The sequence below is a fragment of the Paroedura picta genome, chromosome 1 (genome assembly GCF_049243985.1).
Source record: "Paroedura picta isolate Pp20150507F chromosome 1, Ppicta_v3.0, whole genome shotgun sequence".
In the NCBI taxonomy this organism is placed as follows: Eukaryota; Metazoa; Chordata; class Lepidosauria; order Squamata; family Gekkonidae; genus Paroedura; species Paroedura picta.
The window spans coordinates 167,882,449-167,894,645 of NC_135369.1; the positions used below are offsets into that span (position 1 = coordinate 167,882,449).

Consider the following 12,197-nt stretch of genomic DNA (forward strand, 5'->3'; position numbering starts at 1 on the left):
TCCTGCAGTCGATTGGACTGGAGCAGTGTTGATAAAGGTAGTTCTTGGGTCACTGCTTCAGGGTGAATTTGAAAACTTAGATCTGCATTTTGCATGAAATGTTGTCTGTTGAAACCATGCATGTCCACCAATGATCAACATTTTCATGACTTTGGCTCCACCAAACTTGCTTCCTATTGTTGAGTCTATTCTCCTTTAGTTATAAACAACCGTATTCTCCCAAGAAGCCTTTTGAGAACTGACCTGAAAAAAAGAACATATCTGAGAATTTAAAATAAAGGGAAACATGACAGATTGTGAGGGAAATAGGTTTGTTGTGCATATTTAATACACCCTACTAGCATAAACATTTGAGCTGTTCCATAGGATTTTCTTGGCAAATAAGTTTTACAAGGTAGTTGCCAGGTTTCCCCTTAGCCCTCCCCATTTATCTGTCTTGGGACTGGCATGCACAGGAGTACATGGCTGGGTTAGTCCAACCTATCATATTTCCAATAACCTCATTAGTAAAGGGGTACACATATTTATTTATTTATTTATTTATCATACTTTTATACCGCCCTCCCCTGAGGCTTTCCGAAGGTGGACAGTTAAACATAATATCATAATGAGCTTAACCACGCCCACCACCCTGCATACTAATTAACATATTTGCGTAACCACGCCCTCTGACATCACCGGAAGTGGCGTCATCATGCCCCACCCTGTGTCCCATGCCCCGGAAGTGCCACCATGTCACCATACCCCCCTTGACGTCACCGGAAGTGCCGTCAACATGCCCCACCCATGTGCCCCCTGACCCGGATGTGCTGCCATTACGCCACACACACCCTGATGTCACCAGAAGCAGAGTCATCATGCCCTCTGGCCCCTGCCCCCCCTTCCCCAGAAGTGCTGCCATTATGCCACGTACACCCCCCCTCCCTGGAAGTGATGGTGTCATGCCCCCACCTTCTGCCCCTGGAATCAATTTCCACAGACCATGTCCCCGCTGCAAACGCAGCCATTTTTTTTTCCGCCCCTCATGACAGCGTTGGAAGTGATGTGCAGTATAGACCAACCCTCCCTACTGCATCACAACCAATGGGAATGACCAGGTACGGCCATGTGTTCCCTCTAGCAACACGCCCTGTCACCTCTGACCAATAGCAAAGAGGCTGGGACAGCCCCCCCCCCCAAAGAAGTGATTTTAGGAAAGAAGCCACTTGTGCTAGCGGACACTCACCACGACTCTTGCTGAAAACATGGAGACTCCTAGCAGGCCCCTGATCCTTAACACCCCACCACCCATGCTGAGACCTAATGCTGCCATGAGGTGCCTGGTATTTAACCTCCCTACAGCAACTATGGGTAGCTTTGATGGGGATGTTCCCACTCATTTTGTTTACTGGCCCCTCAATGAGGAGCCGGGATGGCCAAATGCCCCACAATTGCAGAAGTAAATGGCCTTGCAAACATAGAAAGTACAATTCTACCATCTTGGGGAACCCATCCTGTTGCAGGCCATATTGTAGATGAGGTGGACTTGGGGATACTCAGTCCTCTGTGTTGCATGCACCGGAATCCTGTGGAGGAATCTGAAGATGAGGAAGCTCAAAAGGACACAGAAAACGATGAGGCTTTTAATGAAACCATGGAAATGGAAGACAAAGCATTCACACAAAAGGACACAGGATGATATATTTATAAAATAAAACTTTGTTGGTCTAAAGGTGCCACTGGACTCAAACTTTATTCTGCTGCTTCATACAAGCAAGGTCTCCCCATTTAAATCTATGCTTTTACCCCAGTTACTTTTAAAATCATTTTGCTCCTACATAATTCAATTTACCCATTACTAAAGGAAAATGTGCCTTAAAAACTTACCTAGTGTTGCCTCTGACTTGGTTTCAACCTGAATGGCCAGAAAGAGCCAAGCTATGGAGATGGTGATGCTGGCTCCTTTGTGTGGAACTGAGAAGGAGGAAGCCTAAAGAAGCGCTAATCCCTTTAAAACAATCTAATCTCCTTTGTGTAAAAGCTGTCCCATGATTGGCCGTTGGCATCAGGTGATTTTCAGGCTCCATGGAAATGCTCCTCCTCCACACTGCATTCTGCTTCCTCCCCCACCCAGGCCCCACCCACTCTTCACTCACCACTCCCCTCACTCTAGCAATGTGTTCCAAGTCCTACATGGCCTGCTTTTGGATTTTGGTAAGCGTTTATATTTTTATTATTGCTGTAAATGGGGCTTATATAATTTTGGGTATCCCAACCTCCCTCCAATACTCTGTTGTGTGCATAAGAGCCCCCACCCCCAATTGGGGCTAATAGATTGTACTAACATCCCTTGCAAATTGAAAAGCTATGGTAAAACCCACACCAATTCCCCCCCCCCCTCCTTCCACTGGGGCATGCCCAGGCAAGAAAAAAACAGGCCTGTGTTTTAAACAAAATGGTTTCTTTATTTACAGATTTATTTACAGCCAGTAAAAGAAGTTGTAATGTCTTGCTCGTGAATTACAACAGTGTCACACAGTTTTATTTTCCATGGCGAGTTAAAAAACTCTTGTAGTGTTTATCCTTAATATAATCTTTAACAACCTGTAACATTCTTTTATCAGTTTTTTTCAAAATTCTTTCAAGGGCTTTTCTTGAGTCCGCGGTGTCACCTATAGTGCTTAAAAGGTTGAAAATCTCATCCGTATTTTCTTGAGTGAAAGCCAGGCATTTTAGTGCATAACCTATGGATTTTATGATCACTGCAATTTGTGTACAGCATAACTCATCACATATAAACTTAACCTTCTGATCAAAAAACTTAGGTGGCCATGTGAGACAATCGTGATCACGTTGGGCAGGTAACATTAAAGAACAGCCTTCGCACAGCTGATGCAAATATTCTCCAATACGGTGTTTTAAAATACCATAAACAGAGGCCCTCACAAGGCTTCGCATGGCAGCCTTATGTCTTTTTGGGGGGATAAAGTCCAAAACCTCATCGATATCCATTTTTAGAGCTTCCCTCATAGCGCCAATTCTCTCGCTGGGCCTCATACATATAGGCAATGTGGTGGTTGGTGGCTGTTCCTGTTAAAAAGGATTTCAAACACATTTAAAAAAAAATTTCCTGCTTGGTAAATGCTAGACATATCCCCCCCGCCTCACCCCACAGACTTTTTAAATGACTTTTTTTTCTCTCTCCAAAATTACCTGTTCCAGATAGTTCTCTGTTAAAGATCACATTTGGGAATCAGAAATATCTCCCCAAACAAGCCATGCGCTGGTTCTGTAGTACTTGGTGAAGGAAATTCTGGCTGGCTGACTGCGGGGGCCTAGAAAAATAAAGAGCATATTTACTTTAAACGTTTGATACTGTCCCTTTGGGTTTCTCTCCCCCCCCCCTTTCCTCCTTCTGCCCACCTCCACCTTTAGTGACCATTTTTCAATTTACCTGTGCTGAGGAATCCTCTGGTAAAATCAATGCCTGTGTATCCAGATAATCTTCCAGCAGCTTCTGCCACATTTCCTCACATCCAGACAACATGTCTGCGGCTGCTTTGCCAAAATCCATGCGGCTCTGAGTCTCGTGGTCAACAACTGGTGATGGAAAATGGAGCTTGGCAGGAACAAGTTCTTCATCCTCACTATCACTTATATATTGCCTTTTTGCATTAGGCCTCAACACCGGTGGTGGGGTGGTGAGGATCAGGGGCCTGCTAGGAGTCTCCTTGGTCAAGTCTGTCTCATCTGCAGCATGGCCGGCAACATGATGGCTTTCCGAAGGTGGACAGTTAAACATCTGGCACCAATCAGGCTTGACCCTCGGTGCTGCCGTGGTGAGCATCAGGAGCCTGCTAGACACAATCTTTCAAATACTTAAAGAGGTTATCATATCCCCTCTCAACCTCCTTTTCTCCAGGCTGAACATTCCCAAGTCACTCAACCTATCTTCATAGGGCTTGGTCCCTTGGCCCCAGATCATCCTCGTTGCTCTCCTCTGTACCCTTTCAATTTTATCTATATCCTTCTTGAAGTGAGGCCTCCAGAACTGCACACAGTACTCCAGGTGTGGTCTGACCACTTCCGTATACAATGGGACTATGACATCTTGTGATTTTGATGTGATGCCCCTGTTGATACAGCCCAAAATGGCATTCGCCTTTTTTACCGCTGCATCACACTGCCTGCTCATGTTTAGTTTACAATCCACAAGTACTCCAAGGTCTTGTTCACACGCAGTGTTACCTAGAAGCGTATCCCCCACGCAGTAGGCATGCTTTTCATTTTTCTGACCCAGATGCAGAACTTTACACTTATCTTTATTAAATTGCATCTTGTTCTCATTTTCCCATTTTCCCATTGTGTTCAGATTCTAAATATATTGCTATTTTAGGCAGACTGGTATCATGATTAGAATGATAGACTAGTATCTTCCATTTCTACCATGAAAACTTGCTGAGTGATCTTTTGTCAGTCACACATTTTTAGCCTAACCTCACTCATATGATGGTTGTGAGGAGGGGAGAATGTGGTAAGCCCCTCTGAGTCCCCAGAGACACCTTGTCTGCCACTTCAGCAGGAGACATACAGCCACTTAATTAGGCAATGGGGGGAGAATTCTGGGGTGCTACACTGATAACATGGCCTTGTTTCCACTGTGGCCTCCAAGTGATGTCATCCCATATGCATAACACTCTGGCATTTGCCCAAAACTACTGGTCAATGCTAGAATGTCATCTGAACATGATGATGTCACTTACAGGTTGTGAAACATGCAATAAGGGGCCCTAGCATGAGGTAAGTCTCCCGCCAATCACCAGCCTCAGGTTGGCAGCCGCAATCACCACTGCACCGAATAAATGAAGAAAATAAATAAATGGGCAGGTTGGTTAGCATGGATGACCCTACAAGATGACTCTTTGATCACATGACTTCCCCAGGTAGTAACAATTATAGGAGTGCCTCTTTGCAGGGTTTCCTGGTACTGAGAGAGTTCAGGAGACTTATGACTTATGTTCATTTTCAAATATCCAACTGGTCACATTCTCCCATCTGTGAAACTCTAAAAGATTTGGTGTAGGGGTTAGGAGTGTGGACTTCTAATCTGGCATGCTGGGTTCGATTCTGTGCTCCCCCACATGCAACCAGCTGGGTGACCTTGGGATGGCCACGGCACTGATAAAGCTGTTTTGACCGAGCAGTGATATCAGGGCTCTCTCAGCCTCACCCACCCCACAGGGTGTCTGTTGTGGGGAGAGGAAAGGGAAGGCGACTGTAAGCCGCTTTGAGCCTCCTTCGGGTAGGGGAATGCGGCATATAAGAACCAACTCTTCTTCTTCTATTCTCAAGTGCCCCCAGTCTTTTCTGGTCAGCTAGAGCTCAGAAGAAGCTTGATTTCACTAACTGATCAAAGCTAACCATGTAACTCTGTCATGGAAGAAGAATCAGGTAGGCCCCATCTGGGTTTCTATACCCAGGATGACTTCCTCAGTGCAATGCTAGCGACCTTTTCTGAAAGGCCCAACTGACATGACTGCTGGGGAAGCCAATAAAAACGGAGACTCCTAAGCTCTACCCCCAGAGCTTGGTTATTCCCTTAGGCAGCTTTCTAGTCCTGCTGTAAAGATTGGGTTCTATTGAATCTACAGCAGTGGTTCCCAACCTTCCTATTGCTGCAGCCTTTTAGTACAGTTCCTCATCTTGTGGTGACCCCCAACTCTCCAGCCAGACGAACGCTCTATCTCGATCTACCCCGCAAGGCTGTTGTGTGGATGGTGCCCCCCGGGCCAAGCTGCTTGCCCTACCAGGGGCCATCTGAAAGGGTCGTTCGACCCCCAAAGGGGTCCCGACCCCCAGGTTGAGAACCACTGATCTACAGAAACTGTTGCAGATGGAGGAGGGCAATGAAAAGACACAATCGTTTTTGTAACTACTTTTTAGCTTTGAGAGGGAGAATTTCCATTTCTTTCATTAACTGGGAATCAGCATGGAAACTTTAATGTCAATCGAACATGTTTTGGCGCTAAGAACTCAAAAACACTTTTCCACCTCATTCTAAGCCGGTCTCTTGGCATGCCCTTCTGCCGTCATTTGTTCACAATATAGCACTGGGTTTCATGATCTCTGATGAAGCTGCTCAGGAGAAAAAAAAAAGCTGTCTATTTTAAAGCACCTGATAATGGCCGTTATGGGACTACCACTTAATCTGTCATGATGTATTAGATTTTGAGAAGGATGAGGTAAGGGCATGCTTCTGACATCTTGATGAGGTATTCGCGAACAATTGAAAGAGACAGGTTTCTTCCCACGTTCCAGTTCCAAATATTGGAATGGAGAAGATGAAACTCAAAAGCTAACAGTCATCTCTCTTACTCAGAGCCAGTGTGGTGTAGTGGTTAGGAGTGTGGACTTCTAATCTGGCGAGCCGGGTATGATTCCCTGCTCTTCCACATGCAGCCAGCTGGGTGACCTTGGGCTCCCCACAGCATTGATAAAGCTGGTCTGACCGAGCAGTAATGTCAGGGCTCTCTCAGCCTCACCTCCCTCACAGGGTGCCTGTTGTAAGGGGGGGGGGTGGGAAGGGAAGGAGATTGTAAGCTGTTTTGAGACTCCTGGTAGAGAAAAGTGGCATATAAGAACCAACTCATCATCTTCTTCTTTAAGAGAGAGAGCCAGGGTCATGGTAGTGGTTCAAGTGTCAGATTAGGGTCTGGGAGACCCAGGTTTGAATCCCCACTCTTCTACAGAAGTTTGTCACACATTCTCAGTCTAACCAACCTCACAGCATGCTTGTGAGGATAAACTGAAGGATAGGGGAATGATGTAAACCCCTTAGGGTCTTCACTGGGGGGAATATTGAGGCATAAATGACATAAATGAAAAGTGTTTTTGATGGTTTTAATTTCATTGGTTCTAGCTTGCTTTCGTTTATCCCCTGATTTCTGTGCATATTTTTTTTCTGTCTTTAGTTTTTTCTTCTTTTTGTTTATTTTGTTTCTCCCTCCTCGGCGGGGGGGGGGGGGGTTCCCTGGCTGTTTGCAGTGACTACTTCTCCCCTGATGATTTTCTGCAAGTTGATTTTCAGTCCCTTTTCCTGATGCAAAATGTTTCTATCTGTTTTCTTTGTCTTGCCGACTCCCACCCACTCTAGCCCACTTTTCAATTATTGGAATGTTATCATCAAACTACTCCCTCCCCCATCAAAATCCCCCAGTACAAATGGTTTCACTTTTGATATATATATATTTTAATGGCCATAAAATAGCCATTTGTCAGTATAGGATTGTGATGATAGGTTTAAAAGGTCCTCTAAATTCCCAGTTTTCATTTTTAAAGAAAAACTAAGCCTCTCACCCAGCCTTTCTCAATATTTTTATAATTGAAACATTCCTTAGGCTTTGGGAAGCATAGCTGTGTACACGCCTACCCAGGGCCCCTTCTCATCCCACCCCCTCCAGAACATTCTGGTATGTCTCCAGGCCTAACCAGGAGGCTGGCAACCCTACAAACTGGTACCTGAGGAAAGATTACTATGTAAAGAACAGTTAACATTCTCTAAATGCAATACAACTATGTTCTTGTTTGGAGATACACTGTAATAAAATCCCAGGTCATAGATTTGCTTCAGTCACCTCGACGAATTTAATGATATTCTGCTGCCTCAAGGAGATGTAAAAAGATTTTCTAAAGATCATACTGAAATGTTCTGAAACGATAATAATCTGCTCCTGATCTCTCTGTGTTTCCCCTTGTTATGGTACATGAAAGGTCTTTTAAACCCTGAATTACCCTTGTCTGAGGATCGCCTTGTGCTTGATATAATCCATGGTGAATGTGGGGGTGGGGTGGGGTGAAGGACTGCTTCCCTAAAATGGTTCCTCATAAAGTTGAGATCTACTACTGTTCAGAAAGGAGTGGGTCAAAGTATTTGACCTGACCCTGACAGATTCTGTCTGGAGCAATGGAAGATCGGCAGGCCTTCTGAAACCAGATAGGATGGCCTGTCCACTTCCCTCCCTCAGAGGCAAGATTTTCCCTTTCCCGTGTGAGCCACCCTAGCAATGTGCTTTCTTCTTTGCTGAAGAAATCTGGGTCTCCCGCCTTGTCACAGTATATTTTGGCTGTTGGCTCAGCTCAGGAATCCGAGAGAACAACCAGAAGCCAGCTTGAGGGGTGTAGAAAAGAAGTATTTTTTGAGTTTGTGTATTTACCAATATTGCCAAATCTGAATAGCGGTATGGTATTCAGATTCAGTAAATATTCAGGAATGCCAATTTTTTTCAGCTCCATTATAGCCTATGGGGACAATTCTATTCCATTGAGAACCTATCTGGGCTGAGACTCTCAGAAGGGCTGGTTTTTGTGGTTGTGGTTGTTGTTGTTGTTGTTAGGTGCAAAGTCGCGATCCCAATGATCCTCCAGGCCTTCCTGTCCTCTACCATTCCCCGGAGTCCATTTAAGTTTGCACCTACTGCTTCAGTGACTCCATCCAGCCACTTCATTCTCTGTCGTCCCCTTCTTCTTTTGCCCTCAATCGCTCCCAGCTTTAGGCTCTTCTCCAGGGAGTCCTTCCTTCTCATGAGGTGGCCAAAGTATTTGAGTTTCATCTTCAGGATCTGGCCTTCTAAGGAGCAGTCAGGGCTGATCTCCTCTAGGACTGACCGGTTTGTTCGCCTTGCAGTCCAAGGGACTCTCAAGAGTCTTCTCCAGCATCAGGTTTCTTCTCCAGGTTTTTGTGGTAGATGCACCAAATTTGCTGGTGTCTCTCCTCAAAAAACCCTCAAAAGTTTGAAAAATATTGGCCCAAGGCTTCCAATTCTATGAGTCCCCAAAGAAGGTGCCCCACCCAGCACTGATTCTAATGGAGGGTGGAAAGACACTGGAGAGCCTGTTTGGTGTAGTGGTTAGGAGTGCGGACTTCTAATCTGGCATGCCGGGTTCGATTCTGCGCCCCCCCACATGCAACCAGCTGGGTGACCTTGGGCTCGCCATGGCACTGATAAAACTATTCTGACTGGACAGTGATACCAGCGCTCTCTCAGCCTCACCCACCCCACAGGGTGTCTGTTGTGGGGAGAGGAAGGGAAGGCGACTGTAAGCCGCTTTGAGCCTCCTTCAGGTAGGGAAAAGCGGCATATAAGAACCAACTCTTCTACTTCTTCTTCTTCTTAAACAAGACAGGCAGCAGTCATAAGCTTTTAAAATTATTTATGAATAGGTGTTATGATTTTATGTATTTTTATTGTTTAAATGTTGTGTAAATATTTTGCTGTTCACTGCCCTAAGATGGCCAGTCCAAGAGGGGTGGTATACAAATCTAACTATAAAACTTTAAAGGGGACACAGTTTCTAAAATATTATTGCATTTTGCAAGCCGCAGAGGTGTCACAAGTGGATTATGAAAGCATTTAAAGGGCACTCTGAAACCATTTAATGGAACTGAAAGCCCTTTAAATACACTAACTGCAGCTGTCTGGCATTCCTGAAAAATCCTGAATATTTTTGGGAATCTTGGGGGGCCATCTGACATAATCCTCAAAAAATACTGAGAATATTTTCAGCTCAGATTGGTCAAATGCACACCTCTAACCTGCTTTAATTTAATAAAATCAGAGTCTAGTAGCACCTTTAAGGCCAACAAAGATTTATTCAGGGCATGCTTGCACTCGAAAGCTCATGCCCTGAATAAATCTTTGCTGTTTTACTTCAGACCAACACGGCTACCGTTTTGAATCTCTGCTTTAATTTAAACAACTTAAATGGCACTTTTCAAAAATAACAAACTATTTTATTTAACAAAGAGGGGAAAGGTCAGGTGAAATCAAGGGCTGAAAATTCTGAGGTAAAATCAGTACATACACAGGCTTTAGTTCTTATGCTTCAGTCTAATGAGAGTTTCTTCAGCTATTCTCAGTTAGTTAAATCTTTACATTGGGAGGCTTTTGTTCCAGGGATTTCCCAAACACTCTAGTACAGGGGTAGTCAACCTGCGGTCCTCCAGATGTCCATGGACTACAGTCCCCCTGCCAGCAAATGCTCTAGTACACTTTCTTTATTATCTGATTCTTTATGCAGAATGCAGTTATGCTCTTTTCAGTGACAAACCCCTTATATTGAAACACTAGTACTTGTATTAGGTTTTTACAGATTCTAAAGGCAATTTTCTAACCACACCAGACCAGGAAACTCTACATTCTTCAAAGCTAACTTCCTGTTTGACTGGGTAGGGAAATTCTCCTCTCACTAGAAGATCTATCCTCTTTCATTGGCTCAAATGGGAGATTTTGCCTACTTCCCAAATTTCCTTGTCAGCTTTCCCCAGTTCTCCTGTCTGTGTTAAACTGCTCTTAAGGCAAAGGTAAAAGTATCCCCTGTGCAAGCACCGAGTCATATCTGACCCTTGGGGTGACGCCCTCTAGCGTTTTCATGGCAGACTCAATACGGGGTGGCTTGCCATTCTCTTCCCGTTTTACCCCCCAGCAAGCTGGGTACTCATTTTACCAACCTCGAAAGGATGGAAGGCTGAGTCAACCTTGAGCCGGCTGCTGGGATCAAACTGCTCTTAGTTAAGGCTAAATTCAGACTCAGTCCTCCTTAATATCCACATCAGAAGTCTTTCTCTACTCAGCTGATGCTAACTAATCAGATTGCTTGGAGAAGCATGTCACTCAAAGGTGAAGATTTAACCCATCACAGTCCTTTATGTGTTTACACAGATAAGCTTGTATAAGTGCTATTTATCACACCAGACAAAATTTAAATGATCCTTGGCGTATCCATGTTCACCCATGCAGACACTAAGCATGAAAGAGAAAACTGTTTTAGAGACAATACTACTTCAACATTTACAAGCAGCAGTCAGTTTGTTTTGGGAGGAATAAAACTCCAACTTTCACAGCAAGCATAATGGAGTGGGGAGCAAGTATGATAACAATGGCTTTCCTCTGAAAGCTTTGTACAAATAGAGAGAACTTGTATGGCCTTTTTAAAACTAGTATGATTAGCTTTGGAAAATGTAGAACATTTCTTTTCAGACTATATTTCCATCAGCTCCTGATTGTGGAAGACCACTGATACCATGGCTTTTTTTCTGCACCAGATAACCTCTTCACCTCCCCCAAATTCTTTTCTACCTCAGCCAAATGTGCCTTCTAGAAGAGAAGCAATATCACCTACTTAATTCACAGCTGTGTCTTGCCCCCTGAAGTAAGCTATTTTACCATCCTTCTTGAAAATCTCTATAATCATATAAGACATTTTGAAGGCAACATGAGGGGGTGGGTCTTACTGTGGGTTAAGATCACAACTGGTGGAATGATACCAATTTGATTCCTGGCAAAATACCATCTTTACACTTCATATTCTACAATAGAAGGGGGGAGGGGTGGAAGTCTTTCCACCTTCTCAGAGATCGAGAGCTCTAGGAATGAAAAGAACTGAGAAATATTCCAAGAGGGATCCAAAAACCTAGATGTGAAGTTGCAATTCTGTAACTGGAAATTCAGATGTTCTGTGGTCTTAAAAAGGACATGAAAGTACCCCATCTAGGGCAGAGAAGTGGGCTATACAAAGCATTTCTGACTGGAAATGTTTAATTAGACCTTGGATGTTGGGTTGCCAAATCTGGGTTAGAAAAATCCTGGAGATTTAGGCATAGAATTTGGGATGGGCAAGTTTGGGGGAGGGGAGGGACTTCAGTGGGTATAATGCCACAGAGTCCACCCTCTGAAGCATCCATTTTCTCCAGGGGGAAGGGTTATTTCTGCAATCTGATGATCAGTGGTAATTCTGGAGGTTCGTAACCCTACCCGGAAAGGGGGAAAACCCTCTTTTTTCCTTGTCAGGGCTTAACTCAACCCTGGAGGGGGAATTTCTGATAAGGGAAATGATGTGGAGAATATGAATATGTTATAGGACCTCCATTTCTCCTAGACTCCAGAGTTCTTCCAGGAGAAGACTTAATCCTGCCCCTTCCCCTGCATCTGAGCCAGATCTGGCCTTCCTGCCATGAAACAAAACTTGACTCCAAGAGGACACGTATATATTTAGGTAAAGATACATTCTTGCCCTGATTTTGTGTTTCAAGGTGCTTAGGCTGTGGCAGGGTAAAACAAGTCGCAAATCTCATTTGCTAGTTTCATTGAGTTTGGTTAATTTTTAGGAACAGGAAGGTACAGAAAAATATATTCACCCTTATTCTTTTTAGCAAAGGTACG

The 12,197-nt window shown here is 44.3% G+C and overlaps 1 long non-coding RNA gene across 1 annotated transcript in view; it reads left to right on the forward strand.

Moving 5' to 3' along the window:
• The first annotated feature begins 2,114 nt into the window (after positions 1-2,114).
• Positions 2,115-12,197, forward strand: part of LOC143820385 (uncharacterized) — a 63,787-nt gene continuing 53,704 nt past the window's right edge. The window contains exon 1 of the long non-coding RNA XR_013225329.1: positions 2,115-2,193. This is a non-coding gene — a long non-coding RNA (uncharacterized LOC143820385). The remainder of the gene's footprint in view (positions 2,194-12,197) is intronic.